The following is a 21,686-nucleotide window of genomic DNA, read 5'->3' on the forward strand; positions in this document are numbered from 1 at the left end:
TGTCCCAGCATGTTCCAACCTGCACTCTGGTGTTGCCACTTGTCCCTTGAAAAACACAATTGTCCCTTATTTCATATGAAAATTCAGCTCTCTGCTGTGAATTCATATGTGACGGAATTTGATCCGTGTGAAGAGTTACCCTGAATGCAACATGCTGCTGGCAACTTTGTGTGTGTCTTTGTGAGTGACAATTATATTGTCTTGTTTACAGGTTGAGGTCGGTTAATTGTTTAGTGGTTGATCTCACATTTAATATAAGGTCTGATGTTGACACAAGTTTCATGCACCATGTATCTTTAAAAAAAAAAGGGTTCAACAATTTCCTGAAGATCGTGAGTCCATTTGTGTGTAAATAACTTCAACTGTAAAGGATTGTGTGCCATCAATACAATATCAAACATTTGTCTGAAGTTTTTATTCACCTTGACACATTTGTCTCTAGGAGATGGTTTATTTTCAGTCATGACAAATGATATAACATGACGTTGTCATTGTGACCTTTTGCAATAGCTTACCATTCATTCATTATTGTTTTGACACTGATCAATGTCGTTTTTTTGAGTGTGTGTAGCTTTTTTAAACCTGTTCCATTTTGGTGAAAGAGTGGTGGAACTGGGGTACAGTGCAGGGATAGGAAGGATTCACCTAAAACATTGTTTATGGTTCAAAAACCATACGCTAAAAAATCATATATTTAGGTTTTTATCTTGATTTGAATTATGACTCCCTTATTCTGCAGAAAAATGAGGGACTCCTCTTAAGCCCTTTTAATTCGATGACGGCTCGACCTGCTAATGTAAACAGTCATGGGCATTTCACATGACAATGACAAAGCACAACACGTTTCCTTTGAGGGTGCTGACTGACTAATTGATCATCAAATGAAATGGTTTCCTGTGGACGTCCGGGCTGCTTGTTTTCATGGCAACAGAATCATGTTATTTTTCCTTTCACTGACGATTGCCACCAAACAAGCAGCTGCCCTATTAGCCTGCTGATCCCCGCCCACCCCTCCTTCCTGACACTCCACAGACCCCCCCCACCCGCCATTGAATTCCCGGTGGATTCATCCTTGGCCGGCTGTATGTCTGCCACAGCTTCCATTATCCTTCCTACCTTCGTCCCATTCCGGCTCCTTGATTTACTGCTGGGCGGAAAGCCTGCTTTCAACTGATCATTTGTGTCTTCCTCATCTCTGCTCTTCACTGGGAAAGGGATCATTACCTGGTCACATGGTGCTGTGCTGTTTCAAACAACATCGTAAGAATCAATTTGACAGACAATGTTGAAGTGAAGGCCGTTATTAGAAGTTCTTCACAAGCTTGTTATTTCTCTGTGATGTGCACTTGGAGCTGCCTCAGCTCCTCTGACTATCTGGGCTTCAGTGGCCTTATGCAAATCTGCCCTTTCCTGGTGTTGGGAAAACAGGGGGATAATGTTTTTTCATTATTTGGTGGTATTTCCATATGGCTGCTGAGCCTTTTGCCAAAACACACACTTGTAAACACATCTGTCAAGCCTGAAGGCTGATTAGTAGGTTTACATCGCTTTAAACAAATCCACCAAGTGTGGAGGCTAAATCTGCTCCCAGCACTGCTGAGGTCGCCTCATAATGGGGCAACAGTCTGAGTTAGCAGGAATTTCTTTAGATTCGATCAGAAGCGGCACAGGAATTCAACATACACGACTCCACTCTATCTGCACTATCCTGTACTGTAGTGCTACAACAACCTTCCCAGGATAACCAGGGGCGGTCCCAGGCGTTTTTTGAGGGTAGCACAGAAATTGATAAATGATCTGTGTCGCACAGCAGCTTTGTATCTATGTGTCCAGCACAACTCATGATAAGAAAATGTCTTTTCATATTTTTCATCACGTATGACTCTTTTCTTTCCAGGGCCATTTTCCCCAAATGTCCCACCAAATTTTGCTGTTCATTTTTCTATTGCGTGTCATGTTTGTTGAATGGCTTGTGGGGGGGATTTTATGAAGGGAAGGCAGAGGCGGTCTTGGCTAGATTTTCCCACAGCGTCCACAACACTAACTTCACATGGGAAAGCAGGGTCTCACTCTCACTTTTAATCATGTGAAGTATATCCCTCTCATAGCTGCAGCGCTCCTCACATGCTCTCCAGTACCCCAAGCAACGGACGTCAGCTAGTATGGTCCTTTAGGAAATTTTCCATTGAAAACACGCCGAAAACCACCATGATCATATCAACCTCCATGATGTGTTGTGTACTACATGTCGGAACGTGGTTTCCACAGCCCACAGCTAAAGCAGTGACCGCTGGCAGTAGTCATTGATGGTCTGGGGGCGCGACATATACCAGGGCCCTTAATACCTTGAATACACCACTTCAATGGAGCAATCTATATAATCGGACCAGAACTTCTTCAGTCAGCAAAGAACTATGTGGCAGCAAGTCAAGAAAAGAGAATGGACTCCGCAGCAGAGACATAGAAAGAGGAGTTATAAGTATACATTTCAATTCAAGCTACAATGGCAGCTTGCTTCTCATCATAAGAAACATTATAAGACCAATGTGCCAATTCTTCCAAATAAAATCAACAGCTGTTGATGGATAACCACTACCTGTCTGCCAGTGTTGTGAATTGACGACAGGGTGAACGACTGAGCTATGATGTCAGCTGTCAACAGATACAGTGTGGCTGGACAAACTCGCAGTATGACTGGGAGGCAATATCATTTCCTGCCACAAGGAGAAGATAATGTGTCTTGTTTATGTCAACTGTAATGTGTTTTAAAATGGAGTTAATATGAGGAGTTATTAATAGAATGAAGCACTTATTGCATCTGCTATTTGTAAAAATGGTGAGAACAGAACACCTCAAACCGAGAAGCTCTGAGACAGACCAAACAATGTTGAATGAACTTTTGTCAACACAACCGCATTAAAGTCATTTGAGTTGACTGCATGTCTTGATTTCTGTTTTTTTTTTTTTTTTTTTGCAAACGTCTGAACACAGTACAGTACTACAGTACCGTTCTCTATTGACAGAAAGTCAATCCTGAAAAAAATTCCTGGATCCAGATGGTAATGCAGAACACCACCAAAAATGTTTCCTGTCCTGTCCTCTGTGGAAATCCATGCATAACTTTTCAGGTTATTTAGTCAACAGATATATCGATTCTCTTCTCAGTACATCAATGTGGCTTCGATCTCAAATGAGGGAGGTCGGAGGCGCTGACATTTCATAGATGAAATTGTACTTTTAGTACTATTTTTTATATTGCACAGTCATTTTTGCCATGAATGGTGCACAAAAATGTGCATCCCCCCATACATCTACATTGGATCTTACAGTCGTATTGCTTGGATTTCAGTAAGTACTAGTTTCTTATTTAACCCTATCCGCAAAGCACTGCACATAATTTGAATACATGGTGGCATAGATCATCATACTTATGCTCCGCCGCATGCTTTGTTCTATTGATCTGACATCAACAATCTCTATCAAGACCCTTCCCCCATGTTCTTAAGGACACTTCCAGGATTATCACCCTTTCTACACCCTGATTTATATTCCCCAGACTCACCCCTCCCATGGCCTTGTGAGTTTGAACTGGATGATGGGCGCTGGGGGGGGGGTTACCTTTGCATGAGCCCCTGTAGAGATCATTGGGGCTAAACCACATTTACCCCCTCCCTCATCTTCATCCAATCTCACTCCTCTGCCAGGCAGATAGATGTCAGCCAACTATTCAGACTGGAGAGTGTTTGCTGTTCCTCTTTTCCACCCCAGAGACTGACCTTGAGACAGTTGTCATCATACCCCGGCAGGACTTATGTCTGTTTGCTTTGCCGTGTTATAAGACCGTAACGGGTGGAATAATGGGTGTCCAAGGGCTACAGCATCTCAGATAACCTGCACAAAATGTGAGACTGCAGGGGGCCTGTTCCGCTTCACGTCTTCTACGGTGCAATTTCAAGAATCCTTTTGCTGTTATATTAGCTGGATTATCATCATAAATGCACTTTTCTTATGATAATACATTGAAGAAAGCATCTGTAGGTGATGTACAGCCAGATGTTAACTGTTTGTCAGCTCAGATTTCCAGCAACTTTCTTTGTAGCTTTCCCAAAAACTCATCTAAATCCTTCAATTAATTCTGGCCGGCTCTCACTCAAAAGATTCCTGAATTATTAATGGGCCGTCACAACAGCAGATTATTAGTTGCAGTGCAGTGTTTACATTCAGGATTTAAGTGTAATCCCAGTGGATTGAGACGGTGTCTTGTTTGGATGACACATGGGCATCGCCTGGTAATTGCTGGAGGTGCCCTTTTGATATCTGCTTGATGATAAACAAGTCTGATCACTCACATGCAGATGGCAGCGTCTGGTGAAGCCAGTGAAGCTCAGCAATACGGTCGACCCTGAAAAGGCTCTTTGGAATAGTTGAAAATGGGGGAAATAATGACCAGAAATCTCTGCTCGAGAACCTCACTGTCAATCTCCTTTTCTCCAAATAGGCAACTATTTTTAGAAATCAGTAAATCTTTTCTGCTGCATCATTGCAGCACAACATTTTAGCTGGACCATATCCTGCCGATTATATTTGACAGTGAGAAGTTTGACAGAACGTCGATTCTCCTTGAACAACCTGGAGCAATGAAATTTAAATGTTGAAGTATCTTATTTATATTCATAGCTGTGTGCCATTTTTGCTGGGGGCACCAGCACCTAGCATGGATCACCACTTATCTCAGTTGAACATGAATAAGAATTGATCACTCCAGTGGTAGCCAGATCTGACCCAGGTTTTCCACCAAGAGGAGGGGACAGCAAGACTTTCGGAAAAGGCTCATGAAGAAGAAAGTCACTCACTCATGAAGAAGACGAAAGTTTTCGTCTTTTGGAAGTTTGGGAATCAAAATAATACATAATAAAAATTGCTTTTGAATACTCAGTAAGTATCATAGCCGGAATGAATCTTTCAGCAGTTCAACTTTGTACTAGTGCAATAAATGAACGCTGATATCGAAGGAAGAAATAAAGAGCATGAATCTGCTTTATCCTGCTCCCAGGAGACACGTGAGTGAACTTTGAGCTCTGCCCTTCTCTGCAGTTATGTAAGACGGAAGCGCATACATGAGCGACATTTACCTTTAAATTAAAAATAGGTTTCGGAGGCATCAGTTAGCAGGAAATGTGTCTAAAAATTGTGTGTAAAATAGAGCAGAAAAGATCTCTGCCTGCTGCTGCACCAATGAATGAATCATACATGGCTGCTTCATGCATATACATACACACTCCCAACTTTGAACACAGACCCACGAATAAAGCTAAAAATGTATAGTTTTGAATCTCATACGCAAACAAACCTTTTTCTAACTCAATGGTCTTAAGTTCGATGAAAGTCTCACTACGAAAAAGTAGAACACTCGCTGGGGTTGTATGTGCCTGGGATCCTCTTTTCTTCCGTCAGTGTTTGTCAAGTTTTAACATTCTCGTGTTGCTTGTATTGGTCATTCTTGGAACGTTGTGTGGATCGCTTCAATTCAAAATTGAATTTATTTTTTTTCTTCCTTCAAGTTACTATATATATATATATATATAATGTGTATATATATATATATATATATATATATATATATATATATATATATATACACATTTGTTTTAACATTGTTGTTTTTTTCACCATTAGCAGGTAATATTATTGACAACCTCATCACATTTGTTAAATGAGACAGCAGAATGTTAGTGTTGCCACTCCACATCACAACACCATTTGATCACCTCAAACAAATGTAAAGATCTATGGTTTTCTAAAGGGCCACCTTGAGTCTCTTTGAAGACAAGTGGCCGTTGATCCTGTGGACAGCCTGGAGTCAGTCCGGAGCAAGAAGAAGGTCTAGCGCCCCCCTAAGTTGACAGCCCCCATCCATTCCTCCAATCCGCGGGGACAGCTTCCTCCTCAGCTCTCGAGTCCCTGCGATGCGTTGCTGAGCAGATGTGAACATCGTGAAGGACCATCGGACGGACACGCTTGCCTGCTACGGAAGGTAAGAACCGGCTCCGAGCTACACGCCGGGTGGATGCACTGGCCACTGGGTTCGCGGAGACTGTGGCAAGTGGCGAGAGTCGGGGTTGTTTACAACAGGCGGCGGAGCGGTGTGGACCTCATTCGACCGTCCGCAATGCAGAAATGATTTAGGGTTGGAAGTAAGCGCTTACTTGCTGTTGAAGTGCAAACAATATTTGGAGCGTGATGTTTGGGTTTGGCTGAGCCGCTGCTCGGTGTGATGGAGCGCTGATGCGTTTACGCCCTAATGTTCTAATTTGATAAGGTTTCTCGTATAGTTCTCCCATATCTACTAACGCTGACAACCCAGGGGTTGAAGGCTGATGTACCGAGGTGGAGGTTTCTTCAAAGTGCCGGTGAAGGAGCGACCGCCAACTGTAAACACTTTCATCCGGGATGGAACTAATTGACCCGCGAATTAGTGCGGCGTCGAATAACACATGCGGTCTAGTCCCGGTGCTCAGTTTTGCCTCGGTGCAGGTGACGGAGGAGGTGTCATGGGCGCGACCTGACTCACCAGAATCGGCAGGAGAGACGTCTCTACCCGGCTGGGTTCTCAACCAGCGGTGTGCGGACCCACCAGGGTCTTGTTCATGCTTTGAGAGAGTCCACCCCACTAGCATTAACATCCTACTTTCAGAGTTTGTTTAATAGACACACAATATGTCACGAGAGAGAGTCTGTGGGAGCAGCGCTTCAGACCAGGGCGTCTGTTGACTCTTCCCTCCATTGAGTTAAAGTCACTTCGCAGTGATCAATGATGAATAATACACAAAATACATGACGCAAGTTGAGCTCAAGTCATAGCAAGGTGAAACAGTGAACTAACTGGCTTTCAATTGTGATGATCATGGATCTCATGATTCGAAGTCCATGCTTTATTTAGAAATTTCACCAAAGTACTTTTACTTTTTCAACAAAAAATACCTATTGAGTGGGGTGATTTTGTCTGTATCTGGTGCCTGTGTGACAGATCATCTCAATTGTAATAGGACCAGATTGGTGGCAGCTACAAAAAATAAAACTCAATCCTGTTTCAAGTGAATTGATGCAGTTCTGCTGGGCTTCTACATTAGAGTCTTCCATGTATTGTGCATTCACTCCATTCAAAAGTAAGTCCAACCAATCACGTTCACACTTGTCTCTTATACTGCTTTTGTTTTAATGTGGGCAGAAATAGAATGATGCTGGCAAAGTAAGATTTAGGACAAGGCTCACAAATCTCAGTTTTTATACTTATTGTTGTGTCTAATTCTTATCAGTTTATTGTCACTCTTAAGCTGCCCAATCACTGCCGCTCATAACTGCGCAATTGAAAAGCCTGGTATCTCATTTCCAGACTTCCTACTACTTCCTTCCAAGTACTTGAGCAGCGATAATGAGCGATGCATTTGTTGTCATGTATAATGAAAACCGATCCTGATGTGAACTGTAGACGTGAGTATGAACACCATGATGCTCCAATGTGGACAACTGACTTCACCACATTGTTTTGATCACACATCCTCACCAGCCGGCGCCATGCAAGTCTCCACAACTTTACTTTCACGAATCTAGATTCTAGGGAGCTGTTGCTCTCGGATAGCTTTTCACATTTGCTGAAGGAAGAGGTTAATGAAGTTAGGTCGATTAGCTTGCTCTGTATTGATTTGCCTGACTGCTGCTGAACAATGTGAAAACACTGGTTAGGTGCACATTATGTGTCGAGGAGATAAAAGCCCTTTTGGAGTGAATATAGCATGGGGTCACAAGCACTTATCAGTGCGCGGAAATGTGCTTTCCTATGTCCATGGCGAGCTGGGACAAGTGATTCAGCTCATTTTGAATTTGATCCATCCAAGTCTTTTTTTTTACTCAAGTGATCCTGCAGAACCAACACTGAACAAAGTTGGTTTCCTCTGTGCTAAACGCTGAATTGCCAGGCTGTCCTTTGACAAGTTAACACTTGTTATTGAAAATGTTTGTATCAAAACTTCGCACACTCTGCTTGTTTTGACTGTATATTTCACTGTCACCTTGTCTTACATTCTTAACCGCGAGTGAATGCGAGCTGAAATGTGGCACAAACTGTCAGAGGGATTCTATGGCTGCCTGTCAGGTGGAGCACTTTATAAATCTTGTAAGCTCGACTGCTGCTAATGCATCCTCTGTCTGTCCTGCGTTTCCCCCCGTCCCTGAGGACAGAGCCGCTCCTTCACGCTAGGTGACTGAATTCATTGCGCTCAGAAGTAGGTTAAACTACTGCGTGAAACACAGTACCCAGCGCTGCGATGACACAAGTCTGAGTAGACTTAAGGAGTTCTGTAATAAGTTGTTTGGGTGTTAGCTGCGGGTCACAGCCGTTTATCATAGGCAACGTGATGATGAGGTGAACGTTTATGTAATAATGCCGACATGAAGAATGGAGCTGCTCTATCGCATGACTATTAGATGACCGTTATTTAATAACCAAACCACCTATTGTATTACTCTGTTGGACATGCACATGAAGCGTTGACATTGTGTTGGCTTACATCTGGATTTGTGCTTCTTCCCCCAGTATTCCTTGTGAAAACTGATCTCTAATCAGTGTCATGTTGACCAGAACATCCTTCTCGTTTTCCTAAATCCGCTGACATTTTCTCTGTGGCTCAAATTGAGCAGAGTTATTTGTGTCTCTGCCCAACAGTTTATGTTCACATCAGTGCCCTTCATCACAATAACAGAATCCAGAAGAGCAAGATTCATTTGTCTCCATCACTCCATGTGCTCAATGTGATCTTCAGGTGAGCAAGAGGCATTTGTATTACACACTCATTACAGCAATGAAGCCGCACCTAGATAGAACTTTAAATCAAGTGCAGTAGTTTTCACTTGAGCCACAGTATTCCAGCACATAAAGCGGCTAGTTGGGTGTTTGCCCGTTTGGATGAGAACAAACTTAGAGTCCATTTTGTGTGATTAGATTTTCTTCCAGATGTCCGTCTAAGCCACGGGTGAGACATCTATTGGCACCGTGTCAAGGCATTAGCCGAACAGACGAGTCAGATTTTCTGTGTGATATTTGTAATGAGGAGACTGGCAGTAGTGGCGGCCGGCTGAAGCCCCAGTTGTCAGTCTGTTCTGCTGACTGAATGGTAAACTTCTCTCCCTGTTTGTATGAATGCACAAACAGCATCTGTGCATCAACACTTGCAACTGTAAACACGAACCTTGCTTGCTGCATCAGTCCACTGTGTCTGTACAAGTGTCTCTGTCATACTGACAGAACATGTGATACTCCTGTCTTGATGCTTCCCTTTGGATTGCTCAGCAGTTTAAACACCAGGAATCAATAGAGAGAAGCACTCATGGTACAGCGACATGACGTCTATTTGCCTGGAGACAGGCCTCTCTGTTCATGCCTGAAGGGTAATGGCCACCGTCCCCCATCTGCCCTCTCGATCTGCCAGGACGTTCTCAGCAGATATATCATTTTTATTTCCACATTGGCCTCTTCTGCCTTACCTTCTCCATGCTCACCACCTGTTCTCAGTGGTCAGACCAAGTGTCTTATGAGTGTGTCTAAGTAATAAAATCACTGTTGCATTGTTGCTCTAAAAGGATACAATCGTTCAGCCTTTTAAGAGCAGGAGTGTCAACTGGGTTCTCATTCACAGGGTTTCCGCCAGGGTTATTTTGAAACTGAGAAAAATAAACTGCGAAAAAAAAAGAAAGCAGCCAGTCTAGAAGTGATCCGACTATAAAATGCTAGTTTTACTCAGGAAACCTCCTTCCACCCTCATTTGCGCGACTTGAGTTGTGCGAGAATTATTCCTGTCATGTAGTTGTTGGGATTCCCTGTTAAAACACGCCAAATGATCATGTCCACCTTCATGATGTGTTATATATTTTGCATTTGTTTCGATGTTTCCACTTTGTTTTAATACTTTTGATCACATGGGAATACATCTTTTTAAACAGAGATCATCATTCTAAAGCCATGGTGGCTCTCACTTAACCCAAGGAGCTGGGCCATGATTGTTTACATGCAGCTGAAACCTGAAATCAGGCAGATCCCACACTGCAATATGACAATTTCTTGACTACATTACATTGCTTTTCAACAGTAATTCACTATACCGTCCTTGCAAAATTTTGCATTGATGTATTTGCCCCACTGTTCGTTGCTTCTAGCACTTCATGAGCCCACTTCCTCTTAATGCCAGACCTAAATGATTAAACACTTGGGTGCATTGGATTAAAGTTGCTCAAGTGTGTCCATGTGCAGCCATGCGAGTGTGTGTGACTGTATCCCCTTGCTTGAATCCCTCCTATTCGGACAAAGATGCATCAAAACCATGGTGACAAAAACAGCACGAGACGGTATAAAAATAGATCGACAGTAACAACACATCAACCACAAGTCTCGGGTTTATTTATAGACCAAAATCAGCTAAAGATTCGTGGCGCCTTTGTTCTTAAAAGGTACTTCAGTTGTAACATTACCAAACCCCCTTTTTACCTTTGTGAGTATCTGATTGGACTTGTTTTCTTTTTCAATTTGTCCCCCTGCCAGAAGGATGCCTCGTTTAAAATCTGATTGATCATCTTCCAGAAAGATAATGTGGTCTGGATGCTCCGGCGGTTCTTGGAAACTGGCTGGTATCTCGTCTGCAGATCATGAAGGGAATAAACCGACATCGATCAATGTCATCGAAGTGTTATCTCGGTTGAAGGTTGCCTACAGTTTATAGTGGCAAATAAGGTCCTCAATTGATGTTCGGGGGACAAGCCAGCCATGTCTTTATTGTTGGGACTTCTGGTCCGACAATGACTGGGTTGCATGGGGTGAAACCTTGCTGTTATGTCTAATTTCTCTGTCAAAAACATTTTTTAAGTGATGAGGTGAAAGAGGTGGTAATCTAAACAACACAGTCTTTTCTCAGTACTGTATCATACTACACATCCGCAACAGCCACACTACCATCAAGGTGGAATGCTAGTTGGTCTACTCTTCAAGTAGTACAGTTCGCCTCACTCACAAGTTTATATACTGTAGAAATCAAACCGTACTGTGCTGGCACAAGTTGATCGTCATTAGGTGGTTCTGATGCAGTAAACTGTGACTTCAGATCGTGAACTCCTTTAGAGAGACTTGGTTTATAAAACTTCCTTACCTGAAGGTAGTGATGGGTTGATGAAGCTTCATGAAACAGTGCCCTGCTTTTCAGAGGCCACTGCTGTAAAACGTTTGGACTTCAACAACTATTTCAGTAAAACCTCTCATCATTTGTAAAAACTAATAGAACCATCTAGTGGCCTCACCAACTCTGCAATACTGTTTCATGATACCTCATCTACCCAACGCTACTTGAACACTCCTTCCGTAGTCCCTCAGTTGCCGCGTAGTCATTGACACTCTTGGTTTGTCTAGTGTGTTCTTGGGTACTTATCTTCACGCTGAAAATAATCTCACTGACCAGTCACATGCTTCCTTGATAACATACTGCACCTTTACTACAGAAAAAGAATCAAAAAACAAACATGAGTGGATAGTTCAACGCTCATTAATAAATAAAACTATCTGTTCAGTTCTTGCACGTAAAACGCTGCTTTGGAAGAGGGCAGGCAATATCAGTTTAACAATGCATCCGCAGCCACGAGTCCAGTGCAGTCAAATATGTGTCAAGCAACTGGTCCAGTGTGAGTCAGGTCAGACCACCTGACTCCAGCCGTTGTGTTAACCACAGCTTTGGGCACTGACAATTTTAGCAGCCCTTACATAACAGAACCTTAATGATGCAAGGCTCTGAAATGAACCAAGCTTTTATAAATTGTTCTACAGTAAGCTTTAATCTTTTCATTGTAAACATGGATCCTTTAAAACGGTGAATATAAAAGAAGCTGGGTGTGATGTAGCAGTCAAGAGTCCAGATTTAATCTGCACAGCCACTGCTTTAATCACTGTCCCTGTTGCCTTCATTGTGTTCACTTGTCTTTTTGCTAAATTTCAGATAATGTTACTGGCAATTTTCCCGAATAAACCTTTAACATGCTGCACTCCAGTGTATTCACTGGCATAATGGAGTCCAATGAGTGTGTATTCATTTGCTATAACCTACAACTAGGTTACATCTAACAAGATTTTTTTTTAACTTGTGAGTTATTTTTAGACTTTACAATAAGTCAGAAACTCTTTGGGGATTCGTTGACTCATTTAGAATAATAACTTCAGATGTCAGTCAGTGAATGATGTCTGAAGCAGAAAGAGTATTTCAATGTCATTTTTAAAAATCTTTAATTCATGACAATACAACATGCAGGGATTTATTCCTGGCTGATAAACAGAGGAAAACTCACGTGTAGGAGCTGATAATGAATTCCATAGTAAAACAATTCCTTGCACTGGCGGATGGCTGGTTTGCAACATGAGAAGAGAGATGAATTGTTACGAATGATGCTGTGATTTATCTGTGAGTCTGACACTGGAAGAATCTGATTGAGATTTAGTTTTCAATAGTGCTGCAGAGATGCTCTGCAATCCCAGAGTTTTATTCTATTTCGGTCTCATATGAGTTGACTTTTAGAATCGTGTTAGGGAGAGTCGGTGAAGTGTGTCTGATTGGTGAGATTTCAGCCAGTGTCAGAAACTTCAGCTGTGTTTTATTCCAACAGAATTCTCTGCTAGAGTCACATAAGGCTTTAGAAGTCCAAACTCTGATGAAACTGCTCTCTGTAGCCTTTTCGACGTCCTGTATCATTACAGGTTAGCATTTCCCTGAAGTGAATTAGGATGATCCCAATGATGTAACAACCTTTGCCTGGAGCCATTTCTCCTCTGACATGTCCGTGTTTATAAGCTACCCATGAACGCCAGTATTAAGCATCATTTCAAAGATGAGATTAGCCCTAAAATTGTCCATCATGATATTCGCTGTAATGGCAAGCTTTGTTTGGAATTTAATCCCATTTAATCTGTGTTCATCTTGGGATTTTGGAGGCTTATTGTGGCTGCTCGGAAGCCTTATGGTGCTTATAGAACTGTACAATTAGGTGCAGAAGCATCTTCCACGTTGGACTGAGCTACTCTTGGGGCCTTTGAACAGAGCCTGTTGCTATGGTGTTGCGAGCGTGTGTGGGAGACAAGAGCACAACTTCATTTGAACATAAGAGTTCAAACTGTGCCTGTATGCATTTTTCACTTCGCTCTGATATAGATATCTCTGTCGTTCATTGACTAATTCTGTTGGGGGAGGCTTTAGCTTCTCAGCCTTTTTTTAAACCCTGACAGTCAGATATTTACTTTTTGATAATAAGGAATGTATATATATATATATATATATATATATATATATATATATATATATATATATATATATATATATATACATTCCTTTTATATATATATATATATATATATATATATATATATATATATATATATATATATATATATATATATATATATATAATGCTGGTAATGATGGTCTGCTCTTCATGTTCCTGTTGTTGGAGGCTGGTAAAGCAATAGCTTTAAAAAGCGACAGGGCCACTGTCAAATGAAAATCTTTGTCAAGGATCATAAAACCAACAATATTTGTGTTAACAGTTCACAAGCTATTTATTTAGCATTGTAAAGCGTACTCTTTTATTATGATAAGACTGTTTTAACCAGCCCAACTTTTGAGGGGTGTCTTTAGGGGAGATTCAGAAGAAGAGCGTTGAACCGCTCAAACCTTTTTCACCTACATTACTTAAGGGGTTTCTAGATAATATGAATGCAATTGTGAGGAACGCAGCCGGGAGACCCAAGTGCAGCAGGGAGAAGGCTGAGACAGAGGGTAAAGTCCAACAAATTTAGTACTAAACCGAGTACTCAACTTCTGCACAGGAAGGAGATGAACAAAAACACGAACAGAATTACTCTACTTCTACACTAGAAGGAGTCAGGAAAAACAAGGCTGTACAAAACTCGAGAAATGAGATGGCGACAGAATCCAAAAAACAAAAACCAAAGTGTCGAATGAGTCACAAGCGTCCGTGAGCGCATAACAAGTCCAGGAAGTATAACAATATTTGCCAGAAGAAGCCACATTTCTCAATTGGAATGAATTTGGTATATTACTGAATCAAATGATGGAGCCATACATACATTTAAACAACAAAATATTGTTTATTTTGCATCAGTTTGACAATAGCACAATAAATCACGATGGTGGCTATATATATATATATATATATATATACATATATATATATATATATATATTATATATATATGTATAATGATCATTCATGTGTCTGGGGTTGATGAGGAGAAGTATGAAGTATGAAGTTCAGTATTTGACTGCTGTGCATTTGTTGATATGCATCATGGATGGAGGCACATAGACTTCTAAGCAGATCTATAAACCTATGTGCATTCAGAACTCTACATTAGTTTTACATGTACAGTGTTAACAGGTTAGACAATCCTTATGCAAGTCCTTATACCTCTCCACAGACAAATGATTTTGAAAAATCCCACCTCCCTGTTCAACCTACTCACCCCTGGACTCATAATTGGGTTGACATCATACTTTGGATGTGTCATAATAGAGTTCATTGATTTTATTTTTTTTAATCTTGACTAGCTGTACATCCTCCCGTGGACCAATGCAGAACGTCCTTGGAAAGGGGGCACTTGCTCCCCCGTAACGCTCTGCAGTTTGGCTCCTGATGTGTGAGGAGTGCATGCATACAGGCCTGATCGTTGGCGGCGCCTGAAGGCGGAGGACTCCTGGCATGTGGAGGGAATACTGAGGAGGCCAACCTCTTGGGAAGGCTCATTATACATTTAGGGGCGTCCTGTTTTCCCTTTCTCAGGACAGCTGGACAGCTAAATTGTCTGCGGATCAATAGTTTAGCTTCCTACTGGCTCAACTGGGTGAGTGAAGTGCATTTAAACCATAGAAATCCCATTATGCTTGGCATAGATGGGAAGCCTGCACTTGGGGCCTCAGCGAGAGGTATTGCTTGGCCCATTATTCAATTGGTTTGTTTACTTGCAGCAGCCCTGCTGTTGAGTGACCGCCTACTGTCACTGTAAGAAAATGTTTCACGTGAAACACTGTCAAGCACTCAAATTTAGCGTTACAGTTACGGTGAATGAGAAAATAATTTTTACTAAGTCGTGATTATCATATTTTATGAATCAGTGGCGGAGAGCACTCTCCTGTAAAGAGCAGGGTCAATTTAAAGCTGAGCTGCACATCAGGTAATTGCTTACTAATGCTACTTCCTATGAGTATTTTGCTGCCTGCTCGCATTTATTCCACGCAGAGTGCGAGTGTGTTTGTCTTTTTCTTTTTTTTTCTTCGATATAACAAGCTCTTTTGTGCTGTAAAGGAACGCCAGCAGACAGCAAAAGAAGGGAACAAAACTTTTGGAAGTCTTCCTTCATTCCTTAGATCAGTGTAACCAGAAATAAAAGCCCTGGTTGGTTCAGGCTGAGGGCCGTGGGCAGCCGCTGGTCTCTCCTGGCGGTTGCTGTGCTCTTGGTTCTTTTTTGTTTTTGCCTTACTGGTCAGTCTCAGAGCTTTTGGCTCTCGTCCTGCAGAGGCCATTGAAATCAGTTACATTAGCATTCGATGTAGGACTGTGCACAACAAACAGGTTGGTTTTTCCACTTCACACCAACAAACCTGTTCCTTCTGGAGCCGTTGAAAGGTTCTCAAATCCACCCTCAGCATAGATAATGAATGCGGATAAAAGAGGTCAGAGAATGCTTATGTAGCCCTCCTTGGTTCCGGCACTTTGCTCTTTGCACATGGCCAACTGACAGGTCAGAACAACACATTTTAGCTAGTGTGACACGGTCACATGGAGCGCCTCCACTCATGAGGTGATGTAACCGCCATGCGTCATGCTTTTTGTAAGTGCTACGGGGATAGAACCCCAGCGCTAATGCATTCGGACAAACTATTCTAAAATGTCCCAAAACAAAAGTTACTCCTTTCGCTTGGCGAGTCATTATTTAGATGCAGCTTGCTGAGGAAATCTAGCTTCTTTATTCATGAGTTTCGTTCCCTAATTCTGCCCCAGATTTCCTTTTTTGGCTGGTCTTACGCAGCTGCAGGAGATTTTGTTGCAGTCTGCTAATTCATGATGCCGAAATTATCCTCTACGTTTTACATCGCAGTAGCAAATTGCCTTCCAGGTAACCTGAGTAATATCACCTCAGGTAAGATGAGGCACGTATCAACTGATCTTGTTATTTTTATCCATGAGCAGCGAGTTATAACCATCATAATGCAGTTTGGCAGGAGTGCTTCAGCATGATACGGAGTAAACCTGCATGCAGAGTGCAACTGTTGTGTCTTCAACAGATTTGACACACAGTTTACCTTGGAATGAATCCGGCTTGGGCGAGTTCAAAACATGGGTTGTTCAAAATTGTCTTGCCTGTGAAGTTGGTTCCCTCACTAAAATAATGAAAGAGAGGCTGCTTTGAAGAAAAGTAGTGCAATAACAGACTAACAGACTCAGTTCTGATTGATATGTTTGAAAAGTAGGATAAGTTGAAGAGTGTCAGCAGCACTTTACCATCTCATATTTGACAGATTTGTAAAAATCTAAGGGATGAAATCAGAAATGTATTTCTTTGTGTCACACGTCTTGTTCAGATGAAAGGAGAGACCAGAGATCAGGTGGAGTGATTGGAAATATTTTGACATGTGAAAGCACATCCACTGCTCTGGCACGATTTGTGAAACTGCACAGTTGGAATGTTTACAAAAACTGGGGTACAAAGCCAGTGTATGACATTCCCTGGAAGTTGCTGCTCAGCTTCAAGCAGCAGCAGCTTTTGGTGTCATCTTGTCATTTTACTATTAAACATGAATGTTTTGACACTCGTGTTTGGATTGGATGTATGTCCCTGTGCACACACGCATACATGTATTTGAATGAAACCAGCACAGACTTTTTATATTAAAATAGCAACTCTAACTCTAACATTTTCCAAACATTGGATCTTCTCACTTACTCTTCTTGCAGTCTGAAATCCAAACTAGTATCTGTCAAAGGATTGGGGAACACGATGATAAGGCAATGGGTATAGAGTCCAATTTGTTGAAAGATAGTGTCCAAATAAAGCTGAGCAATAAGATTAAAAACAACTACTCCCTTCAAACCAATGAAGGCACCCTTAATGCATGCAGAGATTGCTGGCTTTTAACACCACTGATGAGAACAAGACGCAGTGTTGCCAACTCCTCAGTGAGGAAAGTCAGTGTTGTTGGTCCTAGATGTAGCTAGAAGTGGCTACATGATGTCATCACATCATTTGCATAATGACTTCCCCACGATTTACTGTCTGGAGGTGTAGCTGATCTCTGACCGTGTGGTGACACGTCAGTGTGTGAGAGCTTTTTGAGGGGGGAAGGGCTCAGCGAAGGAGACAGCAGAAAATGCAAGCTTTTTAATGGAAACCGAGACCAAGAAAAAGTCTTGATATTTGTCGCTGGTCACATTTCAAAACAAAAGTAGCTATATTTGTCACTAGTCGCGATTCAAAATAAAAGACAGCCAGAGGGTTCAAAATGTCACCACTGTCAATATGCGACCACATGCCATAACAAGTGCAGTATTCGTGAAAAGTATGTCTTTGGCCTTCACATGTTGATTCATGAGGTTGAAAGTAATTTGAATTGTTTGATGATCCTGCCTTGGATAAGTTAGAATGGAATACTAAATATGAGAACGAGAGTGCTAGATTTGCTATAGCGTCATTTTTATTTTCCCTCATGATAAATTTCAATCCTAAACCTACCCCCCAAAAAAACAAGGGCTGTGTAAGGCATTGACTTTGTGATGGCCAACCAACCACTGAACTCATTCAGATGAAACACCTGGAGACACCAGTGGGCAGCTTCCCACCAGCTGACCATGTCTTGGAATGTGTCAGTAGTGTCAGCAGCTGGGGTCATTCGTTGGATTATTCATGACCACGTGTAATGAGTGTGTTGGAAAGGGCATCCAGAGGTGAATCTGACTGAGAGGAAGAGCAGTGAATCCTTTTTTGTGTCCCCTCTCTCCTCCCTTTCCAACACTTATCAGTGACACACAGCTCCACTCATGCCACACACACAGGGGCAGTGTGAGGAGGACAGAAGGAGCGAAGGGCACCACGTCACAGTCGCACACCCACCATCCCACACACGCTCACAAAGACAGAATACAATAGATGGAACAAGGAGGGGTAGCACTTCTCTTAATTCCCCTGCAACACAGAACAACAAGATAAAGCAAAACACTGCTCTCTTCTGTGGCAGAGGCTGAGGCGGTCCACTTCACATTGTGAGAGACTGCTGGACCACATAATGTTATTCACATAGATTTTATAACCAATCAGGTCATTCAGGAGCCCTATCAAATGAAATAAAGAGGTTTCTAAAATATAAATGGATCAACCTGTTCATGAGTCTGGAGTATTGATTCAGGTAACAAGAAGAAATGTGATTAAAGAACAGAAAATTTAGACGCTGTCACATAACATTACTGGTCGCATAACTCCCGTTGAAAAAAATCCATGTAACGGGTTCAGCCCACAAATGTACTACAAGCTTCAGCCCTTTTTTCAGACAGTGGAATTCTCCTCCAAAGATCATGAGCGACATTGCGTGGCTCAGTATACATGATCACATGCTGGCAATAGTGATGGTTTGGTAGAAAGGTTTCCAGCCTTATTTATTTTAGCAATATAGTCTGGTGTTGAGGCTTGTGGGTTGCATTATTGGGTGGGGGCAATTGTCATTTTTTTCAAATTGCATAAACAGTCGGGAATCGATCTACTTATATGTTTGTCAAGGAAAGTTAATGTTTAGATGAGTGAATATTTTTGACATTTTTTTAGGTTTCAGACTTTGCTTTTCAAATGATAAACATTTAAAAACTCAATTTTCCAACAGTAAACAGGAGGCTCTAGATAGTTTGGTTGAACACTCATTGCAAACTGCAGTTCTATTCTCGCTCTCCAATTGTTTTCCCAACGTCCTTCACCCTCAAGGTTCGCAGTTTCTACTACACCACTTCTTAACTGTGGCACCCTCAATTAGTTCTAATAACAAATGTCTGGTCCACTTCAATGCAGCTGTAGCACTTCTGCACATCTCGTATGTAAAGGGAGGTGTAGAGCGAGACAAAAGTAGAAGTGTCACCATGTTTTCTGAGTTTAGCAAGCATTTATTTGCACAGTGTACATCTGAATATTGTTTCATTTTATTTTAAATGACGAGAGTGTGAGTAAGTCGACTGTTAACTATATGACGTCCCTCCTTGCTAATTCATGCATGATACTGAATGAATGACTGAATTTTGGATGGAGGAAGATGCACATTGTGCCTGACCGAACCAGCATCACATTCTTTCAGCAGTGTTTTTGTTTGAAGCCTTTATGCGTTCAAGTGTTGCACACAAGTTTCAATCAACATCATTTTGTTGGTATTTGGCCAGGATTGTGTTGTTTATAATGGATAAAAATGGCTTGTGGCAATGGAACAGAAGTAGGTGTGGTGGTGGGTCAGGATGTTCTCTAACTTCAGAAGTGCATCTGTGCCCTGACACTGAGTGACACATCAGGAGCACTTGGTGTAGGAGGTGCTGGGTTTTTACTTCTATTTTATATGTTTCGGTTTTCTGGTTCAGGCTTTTGTTAGTCATCTGTGGCATGGATGAAAGAAATTATTCCACCAGCAACTCTGCAAAAAAAATAAAAGCATGAAGATCCACTTCAGAGCAACCATTGTTGAGATTCCCTGCTCACTGTTGCTGAAAAAAATAATTAGGAGCAGCGTCCTGAATACCTCATTGGCTTTTTTTGTTGGAGTTCTTTTGCATTGAAATGGTAAAAGTGACCTTCTCCATCTCTTAATATCCACTTTCCTGATGATGATGCTTCTGAAATGGCAATAGATATATCAAGTTAGGCTCGACTGACTCTTGGTGGTTAACTGAAATTCACATGACTTTTTATTGCAGATTAGTTTTGGTGGTTTCTGCTGTGCTAATTCCACAGCCTCCGTGTTTACTATGGTTTTATTACTATCATTTTAATGTACCATTGATCTGAATTTAATTACAGCACAGCTCCACAGATCACTGGTGAAAACAGCTTTAAAAAGATGATAAATAATTCCAGTTTCAGAAGCATTAGCATTCCACACACAGTTGCCTTTTTCTAAGTGTAAATTAGTGTTTAATATATTCCTGCCAAGTTAAATGTGTTTGAACGGGAATGATTTGGTGCGTGTGGCACATCTTTCGCATGATAAATCGCATCAAACTGGGTCTTGTACCTTATGTAAAGTGATAATCTTCCCACTCGTCTGAATTATGTCATTGTGACTCAGATATGTTCCGTCACGTAACAACCTTGGAACATGTTGCTTTTCGAACAGCACTTGGGTCTGATCATATTCATCCATTTCAAACACGGTCTGTCTCTCGCTGCCATATTGAAGCGGCCGCTCATGATCATGTCTGCCGTTTTTTTCCTGTCTACTTTAAGTGGGAAACCTGTTTGCTTAGTTACTCAGAGTCACCAAATTGCGAATGATTCAGGATTTGGCTGGAGGTGTGCTCACCGTCACTCAGTGCGCTCTGACGGTGGCCATGTGGTCAGACATAAACAAGCACGACTGGACCTGTTTGTAACAGTTTTAAAGATAACGTGTCGATCACTGAATATATAGTCATGAAAATACAGTGCAGTGCATGAAACTTTAGTCTGAGGTGTTAGCCAATGTTAAACAATAGTCTTGTATGGTTTGAAAAATACAGTATTTATTTGGACCCATGACCACCGATAGATACTACGTGTGAACTTGCAGATTAATAACTGGATGCTGACTGTTGAGCTCATAAAAAACCCATTGTTAGTCTTCACAAACATCTTGTTGCCTTGAATGAAATGACCAGTAGGCAGTACCAGGATCCTCGATGGATGTATGGAATATAGTGAGAGAACACTGTAGTAGGTATCTGGTATGGACGAGTATGAGTACAGTGAAATGGGCCAGTATCGGTGTGAGTACAGATACTCTTATTGGCATGGGGACATCCCTAAATGAAATCAAATCAAATACCTTCTATGCCTTAATAAAGTTAGATGTTATTTCTCCATATATTATGCAAATTAAAAAGGCAGAGAGTGAGTTGTAAAATCGAGAAGCTCCTGCAATTAAAAAAAACTCACTCATTGAATGGCTTGAACCAATTTCACAGCGGTTTTCACTCGCGTCTGGAAAGCAGCTGGTGAAAGAATTTTTCAAATTAAGCAAAGCTATTTGTAGTCAAGCTTCATTCAATCTGCATAGAGATTAAAGGATTCTTATTCAAGAAAGAAATACTTGTACAGTGAATGTTAAACTCACCTTTCACAGATTTCACAGATGTCACCTTGACCGCAATCTATACGATATATCTGAGGATTTTGGATTAATGGGTTTGTTATAGTGAATGGAAAATCCCACTTAATAAAATGCTGGTCACAGGAAGGAGAGAGAGATTTGCCACGAACCAGTTTTATATTGCGTCACTGTAAGCATCATTGCTTTGCTCAGCTGTTGACTGTCTTCTTGCTAAAATCACACTTTAAAGTCCTAATCTTAAAACCTCTGTTTATCTGTGTG

At 41.5% G+C, this 21,686-nt stretch overlaps 1 protein-coding gene across 1 annotated transcript in view; it reads left to right on the forward strand.

The window, feature by feature from the left end:
• The first annotated feature begins 5,870 nt into the window (after window positions 1-5,870).
• LOC128770691 (contactin-1a-like) overlaps window positions 5,871-21,686 on the forward strand; it is an 83,552-nt gene continuing 67,736 nt past the window's right edge. Inside the window, exon 1 of the mRNA XM_053885474.1 lies at window positions 5,871-6,034. The gene's annotated coding sequence lies outside the window, so the exon portion shown is untranslated. The remainder of the gene's footprint in view (window positions 6,035-21,686) is intronic.

The sequence above is a fragment of the Synchiropus splendidus genome, chromosome 14 (assembly GCF_027744825.2).
Source record: "Synchiropus splendidus isolate RoL2022-P1 chromosome 14, RoL_Sspl_1.0, whole genome shotgun sequence".
In the NCBI taxonomy this organism is placed as follows: Eukaryota; Metazoa; Chordata; class Actinopteri; order Syngnathiformes; family Callionymidae; genus Synchiropus; species Synchiropus splendidus.